The 22,405-nt window shown below is 35.9% G+C and overlaps 1 protein-coding gene across 3 annotated transcripts in view; it reads right to left on the reverse strand.

Moving 5' to 3' along the window:
* frmpd3 (FERM and PDZ domain containing 3) overlaps positions 1 to 22,405 on the reverse strand; it is a 779,808-nt gene that overhangs the window by 725,488 nt on the left and 31,915 nt on the right. The window lies entirely within an intron of this gene.

The following is a 22,405-nucleotide window of genomic DNA, read 5'->3' on the forward strand; positions in this document are numbered from 1 at the left end:
TCAACTCCTGCAAGGCTGGTTAGCCAGAAACGTATTTCCTAGATTAAAAAAAATTCAGCTTAATTTACCAAATCAAATATCTAGGACAAATGACTGCATGCATAGTGCTATTGAGAAAAATATGTTTAACTTACGAAACACCAAAATTATCTCTTTCAAGAGCAGTAGTTAGAAAAATCTAAAATCTGGTAACATCAAGAAAATGCAGAGCCTAGAGAAGTATGGGGACTGAATCATGAAGTAAATTTGATTAGAATTTGTACAGCATATCACATATCAGGAGGTTGCAAAGGAAAAAAAGGAAACACCAGCAACTGTAAAAAATATTGTTTAGGAAATGGAGAAGATGAGAGCTGTCCTGGTCTGCTTAAGAGTAAATCAAAACTGTGCTTGGGTAATTCTTCACAATTACAAGGATCTCAGGCAAGTTTTCATTTAATTTTATTTACCTACTACCTCAAGACAAAAGATACAAATCTTATTTCAATGCCATTAATAGATTCTTCTACTGTATATAGGCACAATCAAGAAAAGTCAATATCTAAACATTAAATTCTATTATAGGGTATTCTCTCAGAAATTGGCATAGCCCCTGAAATATTTTCTAAAAAAATGCCAGTTACTGGACATTAAGCATAACAAACTTGTATTTTTTGCAAACCTGTTAAAGGGTTTTCTGTACCAGAATATATCCAGGCAGCGCTGGGCACAAGGAAGGGTGCCAGTCTACTGCATGGTGCAATTTTGAAGGTAAAAATTCATGAACTGTTGTTTTTATGTAGTATCTGAGGTTTTTGTTTCTCATACCCTCTGAAATTATAACTGCCCATATTGTTTCTGTTAAGTTTCGAAATACTCTTGTACACACATTAACCAGAAAATAAAATCATATTCAATGTAAAATATTTGCATGTCAGCCACTGAGTGCATCTCATAATGCCAATTTTCCAAAACTGTTCTGCAGTTATATAAGATCAAAATGAAATTGATTACTGGGTCAAAAGTAAAAGTTAAAACGCTGTGAGACTCAGGATGATGTCCACCTGTTCATACATCTCTCTTAATTTTGCCTAAAGCTTTTTCTCAGTAAGATTCAAAAATATATACATGAAATCAAATAAAAGAGCAGAATGTCATCTGCTCGTGGGGAATTAACATAAAATACAGTATAAGGCATAGCCTAAAGATAAAAAACAGTTATCAGATACAAACTGATATTGCAAAATAAAATGATACAAAGACTAAATCTAAATTACATAACCCCAGGTTTAGCTTTCCATTACCTTCTTTAGAAACTATTTTAAAATTTTCACTTTGAAATGTAAAAAAATGGAATGATTCAAATTCCATTTATCATTCAGAATTAATGTTCATACTCCATTGCATATACAGGATCCTCTGCAGTTTGCCTATCAGTTTTGCCACATCATCAAGTTTGCAGATGATATGACGGTGCTGGGACTGATAAGCATGGATGAGGAAACAGCATACGGAGAAGAGGTGGAACGGCTGTCTGCATGGTTTGAAGACAACAATCTATCTCTCAATGTCGACAAGACAAAAGAGATAATCGTGGACTTTAGAAAATCACATCCTGCCCACATCCCACACAGCATCAATGGTTTAGATGTGGAATGTGTTAGGAGTACCAAGTTCCTCGGTGTGCACATGACTGAGGAACTTACGTGGACGCATAACACCTCATCACTAATTAAGAAAGCCCAGCAGAAACTACACTTCCTGAGGCAGCTGAAGCGAGCAAGTCTTCCCCCTTCCATTCTCACCATGTTCTAGAGAGGCACCATTGAGAATGTTCTGACCAGCTGCATCACTGTCTGGTATGGCAACTGCAACATATCCGACCGCAAGCGCCTGCAATAGATAGTGAAGACAGCAGAGAACATTATTGGGGTGCCCCTCCCTTCACTACAGGACATATTTTACAAATGTAGTGTTCGCAAGGCCTGCAGCATTGTGCAGGACCCCTTGCACCCCTCACATGGACTTTTCACACTTCTGCCATCCAAGAGAAGATACTGCAGCATCAAATCCAGATCTGCCAGGCTGCAAGATAGTTTTTACCCTCAAGCTGTCAGACTCCTTAACACCATGCTGCCCCCTGGGATCTTCCATACTGCCTCAACCACCTCTAAAAACAGAACTTTTATACATGCGAGCCACTTTCCTGCAAAGACAAGTGTGCGTGTAGATAAGAACTGAAAATATCATACTGACCTTTAAGTACTTTGACACTCTTGATATCCTTCTGCTCTGAAACATTCTGACCTGTCATTGTTTACACGTCTTAAACAACTATTATCATACACTGATAATTTCTGTATTATCTATATCTATTATTTATTATGTATTTATTATATTACAAATCTATTGAATATTTATATATCCAGATTGCAAATACCATACATTGCATCGATGTTCATATTGCTAACTACACGTCAATATTGCTGCTACTACTTTGTCTTGTCATTACACAATGTCTTGTCTTGTTTGTGTTTTAATTTTAAATTTAAATCTTAATTTTAATTCTATTTTTAATTTATTATTTGCACTTCATGTTGTTACACTGTGGACCCTGAGCTTCGCAATTTCATCTATCTGTATACTTGTATATGGTTGAGATGACAATAAAGTTCACTTTGACTTTGACTTGACATCTAGGTGTAGAGGATGCTCTGATCTGCGTGCTCCAGAGCGCCTGATCCCACTTGGATAAAGCCGGTGCCACAGTCAAAATAATGTTCTTTGGTTTACTTTTAACACCATTCTGCCTCACTGACGGGAGAAAGCTCAAGGCTTTGAGTCTTGATGCTCCCACAGTCTCCTAGATTATGGACTACCTGACCAACAGACAGCAGTTTGGTGTAATACTGGAGCACCTCAGGGAACTGTTCTGTCTCTCTTCCTCTTTACGCTCTGCACAACAGACTTCCAGCACAATATCAGTGCTTGTCATCTACAGAAATGTTCAAATGAATCCCCCATCATAGGCTGCATTAATAATGGAGACGAGTTTTAAGGAATTCAGCACAGCATTTACGTCTCAGCCTTTGCAAAGTAGAGCACCTACTTATTTATATTATCTTAGTTACTAAATAAAACATCTCCACTGAAATTTCTCGATTTTAATGATTAAATTGAAAATAAATGAATAAATAAATGCTTTGGCATCTGTAACTTTATGCTGAAGCCAGGAGCTATGATTATAAGTTTCAGAGTTTGCACATAGAAATGCAGAAATCTTTGAGAAAAAAAAAACCATCTTGTTAACATTCATGTAATGAGGAGGTTGCTGAGGCAGAAATCTATTGTGATTGGAGCAAATTTTAAACAATCAGCTGCATCTTTACGCTATTCATTGAAAAGCTCCAGGACTCTCTTGCAATATGTAACACCATATTATGTTGCCATATTATGTTAAATTTTCCTAGTAGTCATTCTGTTTTCAAATGTAATGAGTCATAGCAGATGGCAGTAATTTGTACCTTTATTTAGGTTTAACTTTAATTCTGGCAAGTGTTTAGAGATCAAAAAATTCTAAAGCCAACATAAATCATTATTACCTGATGGCCCTATGGAAATACCAGCAGAGCCCAAATACTTATTTGGTACACTTTCATGTAAAAATTGGAGAAAGTCTATGAAGAAAATCCACATGAAACCAAGCCTCGGTTCACCTGCATGACCAATAAAGTCACCAGCCTGATGTCAAGGATGAGTGTGCTCTATAATAAAACAGGGCATAATCTTCCTGCTTATCTATTACCTTAGTGCTTGTTCTGTATTTCTCTCATGGTTAGCTCACCCTCCATCCCTTCCTCATTAGATAGTCTTCTTATAAGGGCTTTCCTTTCATTTACTAGACTAAACACCAAGAATGGTCTCTCTGAATCCCTGTTCTTTCCTTTGGTAAAACTTCTTTTAGCTTTCCTCTTGTGGTCTTTCTCTTATAGTTGATCCAGAACATTTTCTCTGTGCTCTGGCTTACTGGTTACTCCACAAAGAAATGTGAGCAGTTCCCATCATGCAGTTGTAAGTGTTGTGAAAAGGTAAATGCCCGTTTGTTGTCTCAGACACTGCTTGATGCCATTTCGACAGCAGTATTCTTTCAGTGTTCAGTAGTTTATCTATTATGACAGACAGAAAAACAAAAGGAATATGTATGAAGTTGTGGATAAACTGTACCTGTTTTCAGACACAAATTTAGCTGCCAATCCGAAATTTGTTGACATGCCTACATTGCCTGTCACATTAGCTTTCCTCAGGCACAATTTCAGAATAAGCTGAGCTTGTTGCAAGGGTGACGTGAGGTTTGATTTCTTTCATCAATATCCTCTAAATCTATATCTTGCAATTTACAAGATGTAATTTGTAACACATTTATACAATGCTTATTTGAAGTGGCAACTTGTGTAAATACAAAAGTTTCCTTAATAGCAGAGTATTTTATATAAACAACTACTATTTCAATTTTAATAAAATATCTGTATTCAAAAGTTACATTAAATGTAGCAGAGCTTCCTAGCATTGACCAGGTTTTATTTCGAAATGTCACTATTAATTTTAGTTGACGCTCCTCTGAGAGAAGTAGTTTGACCAAATATGTCTGGCAGTAAAACAGGAAGAGAGGAGTCCATTGTATAAATACAGATTCTCCTCTGACACATTCCATTAAGTCTGAGGGCACTAGTTCTGCTTGAGTCACCCCAATCAGACTGTTGTTCACCTCAAACCAATCAGCTTTAAAGTGAGCCTGTGAGATCATAAAGCAGGAACTTGACGCTGAAGAACAAGCCTGAGATGATATCAGATTCACTGAGGCCTCCCCACCATTGGGTCAAGGAACCATATAGTCTATGCCAAGTCAGCCTTGTTTATTTAGATATAGCTGAGTCTCCCGGCTCTGCCAGAGTATTATATCAAAATTCCTCTGTAATTTTGAAGTGGTTAAAAATTACTGTGTTTAGACTAATGTGATTAGTGATCCCAATTTATTATGAGACTTCACTCAGCTGTGCAATTACAACTACTGGTCAAAAGAATATAGCAATAATTACAATGGAGAAACAGTGCTGGGGAAATGACAATGGTGTTGGAATGGAAAGAGACAATACTTCTTACAGTAAATTGTAATAAATATCCCTGGAAACAATTTGGTTCCAACATAAAATAGTAAGTGCCTGACTAAAGAAAAAGTTTATTATTATGAATGGGAATCAAACAAAGATTCTTTGCTTTCAAGGCAAATATTCAGACCATCAAACCAATGTTTCTCTGTTCATACTTGACACTGTAGTATTTCATGCTACTCATTCTCAACCATTCCCACCGCTTCTGGAGTGGGAATTATATATTAAAAGTATGACTTATGGTGAGAAGTACATGCATGCCAAAATTCAAGCCAGTGGCTTGAAAAACAAAGTTGTGCATAAACAATGAATGAATAATTAGAAATTGTGATTTATAGATATAGAGATTAACTATGGCCAATTTTGAAAATGAGATGTTGTTATGAGTATTTTGTTTTCAAAGTCAAAATTATTCCTAATCTTGCTTTCTAAATAAAGAAGAAGCTGAGTTGTGGGTTAACAATGACCTAAAAAAAAATTTTATTATCACTTCAAAACAAATGTGGCACGGTTGGGCAGTGCTAGAGCTGCTGCCTCACAATAAAGAGACCAGGGTTCACGTCTTGGGTCCTGTCTGTGGGGAATTTGTATGTCTTCATGGGCTTCCTCCCACAGTCCAAAGACATGAGGGTTAGGTAAATTGGCCCTAGAGTGTGTGTGGTTGGAGTGTGTTTATGCATGTTCATCCTGCAATGGACTGGCACCCTGTCCGGGGTTTGTTCTTGCCTTGTGCCATATGCTAGCTGGGATAGGTTCCATCAGACCCATGTGACCCTTTTCAGGACTAAGTGGGTTAGAAAATGATGGTCTGACTTCAGAACAATTCACTGCCATTTTTTCATTGATATAAATCTGTAATTATAAATTCAGGGAGTATTTTGATGTACTTGTTAGATGTGCAAGTAAGAAATGAAGATTTGTACAGGTTGTAGACAGATGCCAGAAGAGATTCAGTAATGCATTAGTTTTGAAGATGATAAAAATTCCTTAAAAAATTAAATAGTCTGTTGATCTGCAGAATTGTAAATGGCGTTCCACCAACAATGATATTAATAAGGCATACTTTTATTTAACAATACTATTGGAAGTACTCCTAAATGGGATTAATAAAGTATCTATCTATCTATCTATCTATCTATCTATCTATCTATCTATCTATCTATCTATCTATCTATCTATCTATCTATCTATCTATCTATCTATCTATCTATCTATCTATCTATCTAAAACTTATCTTAAAATCCTAAAAATGTTCATGCTTGCAAATAAAGTCAGCTGCATGGGGTGGTGGAACAAGCAATTTTTGGTTTATCATTAATACATTGCCGATATTTTTTTTGTCTATACGGTCTTTTATTGTTCATCTGGTTAGCTTGAAAATTGAAACCTGGAAATGCTGAACAAAATCTTCCCCAACAAAACCTGAACAAAATCTGCCCAGAAATATCAAAACAATATATTGCACGTAATAAGCACTGTGACACAATGGTATTTCACCCTTATACACATACTTAATTAATGTTTAACGTAATGAAAAGCAAACTAAAATAAAATAATAAAAGTATGTCTTTTCTGTAAGTGATAATAAAAAAGTCATAGGCATACTTAATTAAAAAAGTTATAGGCATACTTAATAAAAGTCTCTATAAAAATCAAAACAACATCTTACCTATAAACTACACGGCATTGCGTTTTAACACTACAGGCATCACAATCTGAATCCCAAACTCAGTCACTGTATTGAATTTTCTCCTTACGTTTCCATGGTGTTTCTCCAGTTTTCCTCTCATCCCAAAGAAGTGTACATTAGGTGGTATGACAATTACAGATTAGGTCTGTGCTCTTCTATGTATTAGTGGCTCATCCAGGGTGGTTTCTTCCTTTTTGCCTAATACCATCAGGTCCCTGTGACAGTTTTTTGGATTAAGCAGATTTGGAAAAGTGGTATGTTGTTTTCTGATGGATTCAATTTCTTGCTAGGCAGTGCAAATTTTCACTAGAGCCTTATCATGGACTTGAGCAGTGGTAGTTTTTGGTGCACCATAGCAAAACTTTAGAAGATTAATTTTTCATTCTCTGTCAAAATCATCACCTTCCCAGCTTTTCAACTGCATGCTCACTCACAAGGCCCAATGCTTAATAAGTCACAGATAAATAAACCACAAAAAAAAACCAAGAATACACACAGACACAGTACAAATAGAATGGTGAGAATAATGGGAATGAGGGATGTTATTTATTTGGTTTGGTCTTCTCCACAAATAAACAAAATTCATTAAGGTAGGGGATGCCTACATTTTTGAATCTTAAACACAAATAAGATGAAGCAAAAATAAATAAATAAATAAATAAAATACAGGCAGCACTTGTACCACAATGCTTCTGACTTGTAGTCAGGCTTGTTGCCATACCTAAGATGTTAGTTTCTGTCTATTAAATACAAAACATCAAGGTTTTCTTCAGTTTTTTTAACAATTAAATTATCATTTTCAGTGAAGTTGTATTTTCTGGGCCTCAGGGCCAAGAGATTATGAAACTGATCAACTAGTGGAAACCGTTTTTCATTAGGCCATCTGCAAATAGAATAAGAATTTCTTGGTCAGTGAGGGATATGTCACTTTTTATTCTAGCAAGGCTTGGGTTACGGTGGTCTTGATTTACAGCCATTCCACAGACATGAATGAGCGCATTAAACCTCAACATTTGTCTTGTCAACTAAACGTTAATTGCTTTTCTTCTTCTGACTTCCATTTTTATACTTATGAACGAAACAAACTACTTGATATGGAAAATAGCAGCTGTCGCTAATTGTGAGGAATAATGCCATAAAGCACAGTCTTTGTCACCATCTCTTATATATATTTCTCTTCTGGTTCGTCCTGCTTCCACTTCAAAACCGATCCCGCCCACACGCAGCCGACACGGCATTTCTCGATTCCTATTCATCGTCTTCCATGTCATGCACTATACTGGTCTGCTGAACGTAATACATCCAACAAGCACTCAAGGTGCTGCCACAACGGTAAAGTAGCTTTACCGCCCTTGCAGGAGCCACCTGTGTCTTTACAACAGCTTCTTACACAGCAAACATCAGAAGCTAAAAATTATCGTGAACACAATCGAGAATACAACTCTTCTATAGCGTTTGCTTCCATGGTGCACAGATAACTCAACCTCCTGGCCACGGACCATACTGTTTTAAAATACACAGTCAAATTTTTCACCAAATCTCTCCACTATACACTAACACTTCTACTTCTCCAGGATATGGACAGTTGTATGTTTTTGACACAGCTCAAGCTACTGAAGTACGCTTACAAAATAAAGCAAACTCTGCATGCAGCGAAAATGTACTTCTCCAGCTAGATTCCATGCTCAGAACCATTAACCCCTTCGCTAAATCATACAAACACATGCATGAAATCGCTCAGTCCAACAGCATCTGTACGAATGGTTTTCAAGGAAAACCCTAGGCAGGATTTACGACAATACAATGCCCCGACATTGCAGCGATTTTCGTCGGAGAAGATGGCGAAATGCCTGCTGAAAGGGACATTTGCATCAATCCCATAGGCAACTCCTGTAATCAGATTTCCACATTCAATATGAATTGCGATCCTATGGTTTACCCACTTTTATTACCCACTTTTATTCACTTGCGGAGTCATTGGCTGACACAAAGATTTACAACATGTTCCCGATAAAAGGCTTACTCGCGTACAGATTAGCAATGAGGAATACATTTAGTATTTTGCACTCCAGTGGCAAACTATTCCAACAGTACTTCGTAGATGCGTAAACAGAGGGCGCACATCTCAACTATCTCAGATTACATCAACAAGATCTGCACGTGGAACTATTAGACGCACTGCAAGCAAACGCTGAAAATTACAACGTATGTGTAGGCAAAATGATCATATTACCGTTCACATTTCCAGGAAGTCCAAGATACATGCAACAAAACTGTCAGGATGCCATGGCCATAGTACGTAAATTTGGAAAGCCTGATTTATTTTTCACATGTAATCCTGCTTGGCCGGAATTTCTATATGCACAATGCGTCTTTCAAGAAGTATTTATTTCTTCTTGATTTCTGGATTCCTTTCTCACCGTTTTCCGTTCATATTCTTACACCGGCGGGCATCGGCTAGTTTTAAGTTATTTTGTGGTTTTGTGCACACGTCACCAAATGTAACCAGAAGAACATGCAACTGTGCACTTCTTTCTGTCACAGGTAAGTAGTCAGTTTGTCAGCTGGCTGTTTAGCTGAGCAGTAGAAAACACTGCTGGTAATTCCCAGCAACCTAATTACACGACCCAGCCATGCCATCTTAGGGAATATAGCTGCTGGGAGAGAGAGATGACCCTCTGGTCAATCCCTCAGCAAAAATAGCATGTCCTCGCAGAGGAGTCAATCATCATTTAGTGCTGGGATTTTGTGCAATCGATAGGCCTTTTCCAATTCTGTGAGTTAGTTTGCCATTATCAAAAACTGGAGGATGTTTAAGCATAAGTGTGACATACCGTACAAATCTGAGGGTCATTTTGGTTTAAATGATTTCAGCTTTGCAATTAATTTACAGTATAATTACTTCACTCTCATTTTATCAATTAATCTGAAGCTTTTTCTCAAAAGCATTACCGTATATACTCGCGGATAAGTTCTCTCGCGGATAAGTCGGGACTTGATTTTACAGTATAATTTCTGGTATTTTATAATGTCGGTTGTATAAGTCGAATGCGGAAAACTCCCCCCTTGGTCCAAGAGATTATGATATGCTAATGCCCACCTGAGAGAGTAACCACGGGGCACACTGCCTTTTTTTTTCCTATGTATTGTGCCTATGTGACCACACGGTAATACCCAAACTATTCCCGAAGAAACATTTGCACTGATTTGTGTTTTTTGCATCTCACACCCTCATATACCTTTATCACAAGAGCATCCCTTATCTACAATGGAGCTTTTGATCAGAAAAAAATATGAAGCTGTTTTTAAATTAAACGTCGTTGAAGTAGCGAAAGAAATTGGTAACTGCGCTGCTGCAAAAAAATTTGATGCGTCTGAGAAACTGATGCGAGATTAGAGGAGGCAAGAAGGTGTAAAAAAAAATATATATAAGCGTTGCATTTTTGAACAGGCATATAAGTTGGGGTCTGATTTTATGATCGATTTTTTGGGTTTCAAGACCCGACTTATACGTGAGTATATACGGTATGCATTTTTGCCGATTTTTCCACTAAGGGACGTTTTCATGGTAAGCTCCAACATAACACAAAATCAGATAAAAGACATCTGCAGGCACATAACTTGTTTGTAACCCAAGGCCTGTTTCTTTCTTTGATAAATATTCTAAACCAATTTATTTACTGTAGTGTCAGCACTATGATTGCCTGTTCTAAAGCAAAGTTCTTCCAAAATATGCAGTTACAGTAAATCTAGTTAAGAATTTCCTTTCAGTATCTCATCATAACTCATAGTCATATTCAAAACTCACATTACCCGCATGTAAAAGTCTATCTTTGATTGCATTTAATCAATTTAAATGTGAAATATTTTACTGTATAGTGTATTTTTTTGAATTTGCTGTCTGTAGTGTTCTGTTTCAAGGTGAAAGCTACTTGAGCTTGCTTATTGTATTGGTATTTGCTTGATCTTCTAATATAACTTTATATAATAATCATAATATAGATTACCAATGGACACCATTAAAGTTCTGTGTCTGAGGTAATCATTTTTTTCCGATCTATTATCTGTATCCTACCTTTTCTAATGTATATTAATATAAAGTGAATATAATGTATATTAATTTTAAATTACTATCATATTCAGTATTAATGTCATTTTATATATTAATTTATAATACGATATATAGGTAGCATGGTGAGCAGTCATCTGTATGCTTGGCTCCTCTAACATACAAATGCACTCTATGAGGTCAAATAACTTCATAAAATTTGTAGTTTTGTTTGATCTTAGTCTGTGATAGAATTCCTTCCTAGAAGGGGAAGAATAGAAAAGCACTGAGGCAATAGGTGGCTTACATACTGTATGGTTTACAATTGAGAACAAGTTTCCAAATATTCTTGAAGCTTAATTAATTTGTTGCAGGCATTTGTGAATAAGTAATGCAAATTGTAATATCTGACATTATGAAATTAATTCTTTCATTTTTCTTATATGTTCACTTGCAACTTAACTGAATTATTTCTTCTTGATATCTGCTTATCAAAAGAGACTTCTTAGAATGGTAATTTCATTTGTTCACCACTACATACAACCCGCTGGAACATTAGTTTTCACTCATCCAACCATTTGACCCTTGGCAGCAGTGCTTTACCCCATGACATCTTTTAGAATTTGAAGTCGATCTCAGCTGGCAGTTCCTTTTGTATAATAAATAACATTATTGATTATATGGCCACCGCATAAAACAGCCTAGAATTCAATTCACCTTCCCCCACACCCTGGCCCAGGCAGTTTGTATTAATTTATACCAAGCCATTCCAGGCAAAGAGAAGTAATAGAATGAAGCAACTTTATTAGTGCTACAAGATACCACTGAGGTTTTGTATCAGACATGCTGTACATTTCTTCGATCAGTATGTCAGCAATCAAAAACTGTCATTTTATTTCTTGTTGTTCAGGGACTATCCAATATTAACAATAACAGAATGAAAACAGAAATAGCTAACATTTCACTAGAAATGTGTTATTTTGACAGACAACTGAAATAAGGATTTCAATTTTCATGTGTGTTGAGATTATGTTTTATAAATGTATACGATTAAGGTCGGAAATGTTTAAGCAAAGAGCAATCTTAGTAAGTGTCTGTAAAATATTATAGGAAATATTACAAATAGTACAATCATACAAAATGAAAGCTATACCTTTAATCTTTCATCATCATATTTCTAAATGACAGGATGATGAAGTGGATACTTTCTGGGTTTTGTATTTAATCAGTTAAAATAAAAAGACATATGGAAGCATGCCCTTGGGCTGGTCTGAAGTGAATGAATATCTATCTGTTTGCTACTTGTTGGAAAAAATCTTATGACTTCAGAAATGATTTATCAGAGCTTACTCAAGGCACACACAACATGACATTTAATTAAAAACAGACAAAACAGTCAATAATCTTTCATCACATATTTACATCCAGCAGCTTCCTTACACTCCTAAGTTTTCAGTCCAAGCTAAGGGCAGGAAGCTGCTTTATTTTTTTATCTTTTTTTCCAAATGATAAAAGCTTTTGCTGTGACCTTTCTCGCCAAGGTTAATGTAAATTTAAAAGTATGATATAGGCATATAGCAGGCTGGACGATGACTGACTGAAATTATTTTTTTAAATACATACTAATATTTATTATTTATTTCCTTGCAGTTTTACCCTTAGATACATTGACTTATGTAGTCATGGGATTGTTCTATGGGCACTGGAAAACTGCTGGATTGTCATTTAATAGATCGTCCCTGGGGGTGGAGCTGCTGCTGTTGCGCAATAGGGAGACCCAGGTTCACATCCCAGGTCTTCCTTCCATGGAGTTTGCATGTTCTCCCCTTGTCTGCATAGGTGCACCGGTTTCCTCCCTCCAAAGACATGCAGGTTAGGTAAATTGGCGATGCTTAACTGGCCCTAGTGTGTGTTTGGTGTGTGTGTGTGTGTGTGAGTTTGCCCTGTGATGGACTGGTGCCCTGTCCAGGCTTTGTTCCTGCGTTGCATCCTATGCTAGCTAGGATAGATCCCAGCACCTTCAACAAACCTGGTCTGTATTAGCATAGGGCACAAAGTAGGAACAAACCCAGGACAGGGTGCCAGTCCATCACAGACACAAAGAAAGTTTTATTGATAGATAGATAGATAGATAGATAGATAGATAGACAGACAGACAGACAGACAGACAGACAGACAGACAGACAGACAGACAGATAGATAGATAGATAGATAGATAGATAGATAGATAGATAGATAGATAGATAGATAGATAGATAGATAGATACTTTATTAATCCCAAGGGGAAATTCACAAGTCCAGGGAACGAATCCACATAAAAGAAAGTGATAGGAGTGATCAATAAAAAATAATAAAAAAAAGAGAGAAATAAAAGGTAGAAAAATAAAGTCGTACATGGAGCTGCTGAAAAGGCTGCCACTCTCGGCGGCTCCTGAGTCACACACTCATTGGTATTGGTAAACATTTAACAGCTTTTCATTACAACTTATGCTACTTTCAACATCAACAACAGGGTACTGCTGGCAATGTGTTGCCCTCTTTAGTGAAAAAGGGAATTTGTGTAATACAGAATCAGGTTACTTTTTCATTTCAGACATGCAACAATGTATCATTTGAAATTGAGTCTGACATATGAATTTGTATTCGTTCCATAATGCACAGGATAATATTTTTGAAAACCTTATTGTTAAGCACAGTTTGAGCATAAACAATGTGGCCAGATATGCAAATGGAGAGGTTTAACTGTGTCTCACTCCATTCCTCTCATTTAATTGACACTTCAAACTTCATCAGATGGAGCCTAACCATACAATTTTGTTAACACCTCAAAAGACGTCTTCCATTTACTCTCTATTTCTATATTATTGTAAATATTCCAACAACTCTTTACAATGTTTTTGTAAAATACAAAAAAGACAATAAATGTAATTATCTGTGGTATTAATAAAGTGTAGGTTTACAACACAATACATTTGGCGATGTTATGAATGTTGAGAAAAGTTACAATGGAGTTGTGGTAGCTAGCTATCTCATAGCCACTTTAAAATGGACTTCAAAATTGGCTCGGTCCCTTATTTGTGGAGTTTGCATGTTTTTCCCCATATCCTTAACAGATATAGATTTGAATTACTTAACGACTCTACTATTGGTCTATTATGTGTTATTGTATCCTGTGCTAGCATCCTGCCAGGGTTGGCTCCTGCCATCCACACAATTCTGCTAGGATGGGCTTCCATAGTACTGAACTGGACTTTGTGTGTTTAGGAAATGTTGACAAGAGGTTCATATAAAAGTAAGGTTGTGTCAGGTAGGAAGAAAAGATTTAGAACAAGTGTTCAACAAATTAAATTCAGGTAGAATGACAAGAGTAAGTGTAGGATATGAAACAGTTGTAATGCTCACAATGTTTTTTTTTATTTTTAATTGTGCTTAACACAGCAAGCAGACGTTTTACTTTAAGATATGTCAAAAATATATTTGGTCACTTTATGCAACACTTAAAATGAACCTAAAATCCCATGATTCAATGCTTCTGCAGTGCAGTAACCAACTTGTGGATCTGAAATGCAGTGCACATTGTGGTAGATTTCCAATAGTTTTCTTATAAACTAAAATTGAATTTAATTTTGCTTAATTTCATACAGTAGTATCATTGTGTGCAAGCAGTACAATAAAAGGTTTGCCTGAATGAAAGGTAAACCATTAAATTCATCACACCTGTAATAATACCATCAGTTTTCATAAAAGTGCGCAAGGAGAGGAACCTCCAGGGGCTACCAGAAAAAAGCCCAAATGGTCACTAAGTGGAGCAAACCAACACAGAGACAAGACTGTCCCTTTTAAATGTTCTACCATAACAAAGCCCCATCTAGCACTCCTACGACATAAGGTATAGTAAGTCCATATGTCATAAATACACACTTTAGAAAGGTTTGGTCAGCATTTTCTGTAGGCCACCTATGGAGCATTATTTTTATAACTTTTATTTTCTTAGCTTTACCCATCAGAGGAATATTACACACGATTAATTATAATTTTTTCCATCTGTAACTCACCTTGCATTGTTTGTAGTGATAGCCAAGAATATGTTTTACTCTAATGTTTTCATTGATTTCTATTGAGATAACACACTTTCTGATACAATGAGCTTAGAGTACAACATTAAAATGTCCATCAAAAAAATTTAAGGTTACTCATATCTCATAATCCACATGTCAGTTATCTAGTTGTATGTTCACAATGTCCAAAACATGTATTATTTTCTAAAATATTGTTAAACAAATAGTTCTGGAAAAAGAGAGTAATATGTGATATGAATTAAAGTCCCACCCTCCTCTTCATTCTTTATTAATAATCCTGTTTTTTTTTTTGTTTTTTTTGAGAATGTCTGTATAGGTTGAATGATTTCCCCAGGCTTGAAATAGTCACATAATATATTAATTCTATAAGCAACAGTTAGCAATTAAGCTTTCACAAGCATAGCCTAAATTACAAAATTTGCAGCATACAAAGTTATTCTTTTTAGAAAGTGTGAAAAATATTGCATTGCCATTACCAGATGTTCCTTGCCTCACTTTTAGAAATTCATTTGTAAATACTGTTAAAATTGAGTTTATTTATATCTTTATTTTTAAAGACTGCAGTGGGCTGGCACTATGCCCGGGGTTTGTTTCTTGCCTTGCACCCTGTGTTGGCTGGGATTGGCTCCAGCAGACCCCCTTGACCCTGTAGTTAGGATATAGCGGGTTGGATAATGGATGGATGGATGGATGGATATTTTTTAAGATAAGTGTTCCTTTCCCTTCATTTCCTGTAAAAGAAAATGTCAATCCCACCAGTCTACTCTACAAATGAAAAAGGGAGTAAAGTTCTGTTGTTATTTGGTTACAGAAAAATGATGTGATTTTGTCAGAAATAACTAGTTTATTATCATTTACCTCTAGGAGTTCATGAGTGCTGCACTGTTAATTGTCAATTATTTAATTTGAAGGACCACTCATAGACTAGGATTTGCAACGTTTTGGGTTTATACATGGGCCAGTTTTTGTCCTTGGTTAAATATACTGTAATTTATTGACCTGGGGAGATTACACAGTAAAAAGCTCTACTAAATGTAAGTGTCCTTTTTATCAGCATTATTTATTGCAATAAGATCACTTAATAGGAAGAATAATAACAACAAGAATGCTGCATTATTTTAGATGATGCAATGAACAGTCACTGCATGAATGGCGAAAATAAGATGGATACACAGTATTTAATTATGAGTAATGGCTTTCTCAGCTTCAAATAGAGTATGAGAGGAATCCTTTGCTTTACTTTCTAAAATTGATGTATTTTAATATTATTTTAGTACCATTTTTTGTTTGCTACTTGAATTTCTTATGTGTCATGTTTTCCAATGTACATAAATGCAGGGTTTACCATTTGAAGCTATCTTCTACACTGACGGAAGGCAGCATTACCTCTGATCTCAATGATGTGCACATACTGCAGGTCTTCAATTACTATAACATCTCCCTAGTAGTGTTCGCCTCTGGCTCCCAACCACTCTAAGCACTCAGTCTCCTGCTCGAGGCAGAGAAGTCTTTGATCATTCTGACTCGTGTAAAAGGTCTTCAATTGCTCAAAGATTACACCTTCTGGCATTCCCCTCTGGTTTTGTTTTTCCAGAAAATTGCTCCTCTGGCTGTCTTAGCACAGGTGTGATGGATAAGCAAATCATACTGCTCACCGAAAGGGGCATCCTAAATTACCTTTGGACAAACCTGATGCGGCAATGTCAGAAAATAGAAGATAGAGCTTTAAACACATTTGAAGGAGGTGGTGGGGGGCGTGGGGGGAGAAGAGAAGCTATGGTTTAGCAAGAGAGTTCTGAACAAATTAATCTAGATGTTAATGAATAGAGAAGCTGGCTACACCCAGCCCTGACCGCACACTATTGACACAACCCCTTTCAGTCGATGTTTCTAAATGTTAAATGTTAATGAATTGCACATTTTTTTGCTAATAACCTTTCTGTTCTGATTGAACATGTCCCTCTAAAGTTCAGTCTAGGTAAACTAACACATTTATATGTACATGCACACTTTCTATCACTTACCTACATAAAAGAACAAAATACTTAGCAGAACAAAAGGTTATTAAATCTCACTTTCCAATAACATTATAAGGGCAGGTTTCTTTTAAATTTTTGAAAATAATTGTATAAGTGAGGAGTGTCCAGGAGGTACACCTGCCTCCTGGACACCTCCCCTGGGAAGACCCAGGGCTCTCTGGGAGGATTACATCTCCAAGATGGCCTAGGAATGCCTTGGGATCACACAGTATGATTTGGCAAGTGTGGCTGGGGAAAAAGACGTATAGGCCTCACTGCTAAGACTGCTGCCCCGTGACCCGGTTTCAGATAACAGGTGGAAAATAAATGAATGAATGAAACATGCACTGTGAAATATGGAAAGTAACTTGAAGAAGGGTAATAATATTATATTTGATGAGAATAAATAACATATATATATATATATATATACCAATACAACCAGCCATCCATTTCTGGGTCGATTTTTTTCATAATAGGTAGCGTTGAAGAACTCTGTGCAAGATAAGCACCATCCCTTGACTAACCATTCATCACATACAGTATCCTACGAAGTACCTGGTAGTGATGTGCATAACAATTCTTTTTAGTGATTCAATTCATTTTATTCAGTTAACCAAAATGATTTGAATCTTTGTATCACTGATTTGTTCACTTCAACACAACAGACTATATTCTAGTTTAAAACGTAGAACAGTATCATAACTATGTAACAACTTTAACCACCAAACAATATAAACAATATAAAAAGCAAGAAACAAAATAAGAAATTCACATTTAATAATAACAACAGCAATAATAATAATAATAATAATAGTAATATAATAATTATAATAATACTCTTTATTGAAATTTTTGACAATAAATAAAATTTCAACAAAAGAAAGAAAAAACAATAGTACAAATAAAACCTTAGCATAGCACACACATCACGATAAAACTGTAAGAATATTGAAATATGACTAAATAAAACGGATCTCAGTTTTGGATTAATCTCCCACAATTTCCTTCTTTTATGGCCCGTCTAATCTGATGCAGTATCTCATACATACAGTACATCATCAGTGAACTGAACTGAGATTCAATGTACTGCCAGTTTCTTGACTGCAGTTTGTTCCTCTGTTCAGTACATGAACTGATTCTTTTGTTGAACTAGTTCAGCATACTGTACTGTGAGTCTCTTGTCTGCAGTTCGTGAATGAACTTGCAATGCTTCTCCAGATCAGAGGGGGCATACTGGTTCATTCAATCAGTTAGTGTAAATACTGAGACGTCATAATCGCTCAGTCAAAGTAATCCGATCAATGGGAGGTGCTTGGTGTCATCTACTAAGTCAGTCATTGGCTAGTTGTCATAATGACCACTTTGCTGAAACAGTTTAATGATAGGCTATTTCCCAAAGACAGCAGCCATTTAAGTGAAGTTAAGATAATAGCTCCAGACTATCGTGGGATGCAATATAAAATGTAACATGCACTGCGCTTGTCTCGAAAAGATTCATTCTTTAATGTTATTCTACCAGTACATTCATTCATAGACCAAGACAAGTACAAAAGAAATTGTTTGTTTATTGCAAACTACTAGTACCTGGGCTCTTTAGAGTTATCAGTTAGTAAGTTAGTATATATGTTTTTAAAATTTGAGTGGCAACTTCAGAATCCAGGCAAAAACTTACATTGATATTGAAGAAATCTGAAACTACATGCCAAATGTGACCAAGTTTGAAATTGAGCCCATATGTCTGAAGCTGTGAGAAGGTTATGCTAACCATACAACTCCATAAGTGAAACAAATGATAATACACATTTGCTTAAAGGCCTACAAACCCAACTTTTTTTCCTCGCGTATAAAGTTTCATAACAGTTCTCTCTTTGTCTGCTGATTGGCTGCTTAGCACATTACTTCTATGACACATCATATCATTTTATGTCTGTAGATTCACATTTATTAGCTCTTTTTCAGGCAGTTCTTTAATGCTTCTAACTAGAAATGCAGTTATGAACTAGGCCATGTTGATTTAGTAGTGTTTCTTGGTGCTTAACAATTATGATCGCAAAACAAGGGAAAAAAATCCTACTCGTCTTACCATTGTCTGCTTTTGCCTAAATCAGAGTTAATTCAAATTTTAGGCAAAATCTGGTTCACTATTTACACATGACAATAAATTTGAATTTACTTTTACAAATACCATTATTTCCAGTCTTAGAATCAAAAATGTAAACAGACTCAAATTTGGATTTCTAATTGTTATATTTTTCAGAAGAAATTCAAATAAAATCGCCAAAATGCATTCTCTTTTACTAATAGACTACAACTATTTAGAAATCTGTGTACTTTTGGATTGGTATTGTTTCTTTAACATGCCACACACATTCCAATAAGGCCTTGTTCTTTTTTTTTTTCACTTATATTTTAGTTTCTGACCTACAGCACTATGAAATCTCTGCAGAATTATCTTAGGCATGTAATTCTTACATACTGTATGATGCATGGCTGATGGCTGACCAAGACAATTTCAATGGTACCAATATCTCTTTTCTCTCAAATTACTGAGTTTATCGTCACAAAGGTTTTATTTAATTGAAGCCTGAAGCATTTTTTAGAATTATGCATTAAAATACATTTGCTGTACACTACAAGAATCACAAATGGACATACCACTCTAAAGCACTATTCATGTATACCCAAAAGCTACTTCCTTCTAGGTCATTAAATAAATTATCATAGCCCTGTAATAAATGGATCTCTGGATCATGCCCTATAAATACTACTATAAATCTGCTGCATGCTACAGTGTGCCCATGATGGGCATTATTGTAGCTTTCGCTTCTGTAATTGCCATTTTGGCTAATAACTTGCAGGCCTATTGAGCTATGCAAATCAAACCTCCCAGCTATGCAACTCCATATGCATGCAAAGTTTTTATGTGTTTGCTGTAACTCATAAGGCACAGCTGGCATCTATTTTTCTATATGGTTTTCATCATATTAACCTTCTCCTAGGTCGTTGAGGCTATCATTACAAAAAATTTTAATAAAAAACACCTGAAATATGCCATGAAATGCTACATAAAGTTTTTGATTGGAATGGCTTGTCAGCTTTCAACATCTAAAAGCTAAGTTGTATACAGTATGTAAGTTAACGCTTAAAGCATTCATGTTATGAAAGTGTTAACTCTATGATTACACTACTCTAATTACATTTACATAGGCATGCCAATATATGACCAGAAAGGTCATCATTACACATAAAACAATGTATTATGGCAGACTACATGGTCAAAAAGAGTTGAACAGTTTCTCAATAGACAGCATGGCTGTCTCACAGATCCAAAGGTGTCCTCCCACATTTAAAAGGTCTACTTTATAGATTAATGTACTCGCTGTAGAGTAGCATGTGAACAGGAGATATTTTAAACTGTTCAGGTAATTGGCCTTTTGCTGCTAGTCTGAAATTTAGCTTCTTTTTACAATTTTTACTGTCTTAGATTAGAATCTCAAAGAACTAACTTTGAGCTTTTGCTAATGATGTCTGTAACATTTTCTGTACTAAGAGAAATAAAAGAAAATGTCAATATGCCCTGCTGAGATGAAAACCAGCATGCCAGGCACTTTGTGTGTTTGCCCAGTTCTGGGCAAGAAGTGAGGGGGAGCTGTTCTGAAGTCTGCTTCTTCAGTCTCTCTCTCTTTATCACTATATCTTCAATTATGGTACTTAAGAACACATAATCTGTAAGAAAAGAAGCCATCTGGGAATGGAATGGTCATCAGCATCTTGCTACTACTATTTGGACTAAATGGAGACTTGACACACTCAGGTTGTATGATTATTTGTGTCATTGTGTATTTGCTGTTAATGGTTTTGATGAAAATAAATATAATTTCCAAGTAAAAGCTTAAAAACCTTGATTGTTTCTGTTACTAGTCAGCTAAGAGTTTATCTTTATATATCATTAGTAGATTATCATTCCTTGCCTAACTGCAGTCCCCTAAGGACACAATAGAACATTCTTGTGGACCCCTCATCTGTCGGAAAACTGGGTTGACGTAAAGGTGAGGAGGTTAAGACAGCCCTGGTCAACAGAACATCCTGCCATTCAAGGTCCCTATGGTTAAACATGTGCCGTACAGCACAGACAGTGATATGGGTAAGAGGTTACAAGTAACAGCTGCATAGCTGGTTTTGGCATTTCTTCCAAACCCCACTGAGGAAAGTACCTAAGACGTTAGTTGGTACCTTTTGTGTTATGTCTTCTAATAACACGATAAAACAGCATGTCTGTCTGTGTGACCTGTGATGAACAAGCACTCCATCCAAGCTTAGGTGTATGTTCCAGATATTAAGGCACTAAGCAATACATTTGCTGGTTTATTTCCCATGTTTGTGTGATCCAGAACTAGACACCTAACCTGTCAATACTAAAGAATCAGAAAATACAGAGTATAAGCAAACATGTTCAGCAGCTCTGTATTTTTGATTAGACAACAGTACTTAGATGCTTGGGTGTTGAACTTCAAACTGCTAGGTACATCTCTGTAAGCCCTTCAGGAAGTCACTTACTACAAAGTATCTATCTATCTATCTTCACATGTAACAAAATACAATTGGCATAGATACATTGATTTAATGCTTTTGTATAACTGCACAGAGTCCTGAGTTTACTTTTGCCAGGGATAGCTCAGATAATAAAAATAATACAGATCATGGACAAAAATAGTATAACTTTATATATTGTGCTTTGATTACATGTTTGATTCTCCTTTCATCACAACAACAATATAAAAACAGATAATAATTGAAATGTTCTCAAATATATTCATGAAAATCACATAACATAACATTCTAAAGCCTGCTTACTCAAACTGAGAGTCAGGACAGGACACAGTCCTGCCCAGGGCACTAATATATCACAGGGTGTACTTAATTTGGAATCTCAGATTAACCTAAGCTGCTTGTCTTTGAGGAATGAGGGTGGAAAACACACATAGACCCAAGTCAAAATTGCCAACTCCACATAGACAACAACCGAGATTGGGGTCTGAACCCAGAATGCTTAATCCATGTGACAATAGTACTAAGCACTGTGCTATATCTCCCTAGATAAAATTTTCTTAATATTTTAGGAAGCTTTGAAAAAAAGCCACTAATAAGTGTACTTAAAAATACAATAAAAAAATCAATTCCCTTAAAGGTTATTTAAGAGTCAGAGAACTAAAAGTCTTTGCATTAAAATTTCTCAAAATTAAATCATAAGGAAAACAATACCTAGATATGACATTTCATTCCAGAAAAAATCATAATAAAGAATTACAAATAGGTATCCTTGGGAAAAAATGAAAACCCACAGTGAACAGTAAATGTCTCTCCAAAAAATACAAATACCATAATGTTAAAGCATTAAGAAAGACACAAACCTCAGACAA

The sequence above is a fragment of the Erpetoichthys calabaricus genome, chromosome 12, assembly GCF_900747795.2.
Source record: "Erpetoichthys calabaricus chromosome 12, fErpCal1.3, whole genome shotgun sequence".
NCBI classification, from domain to species: domain Eukaryota; kingdom Metazoa; phylum Chordata; class Cladistia; order Polypteriformes; family Polypteridae; genus Erpetoichthys; species Erpetoichthys calabaricus.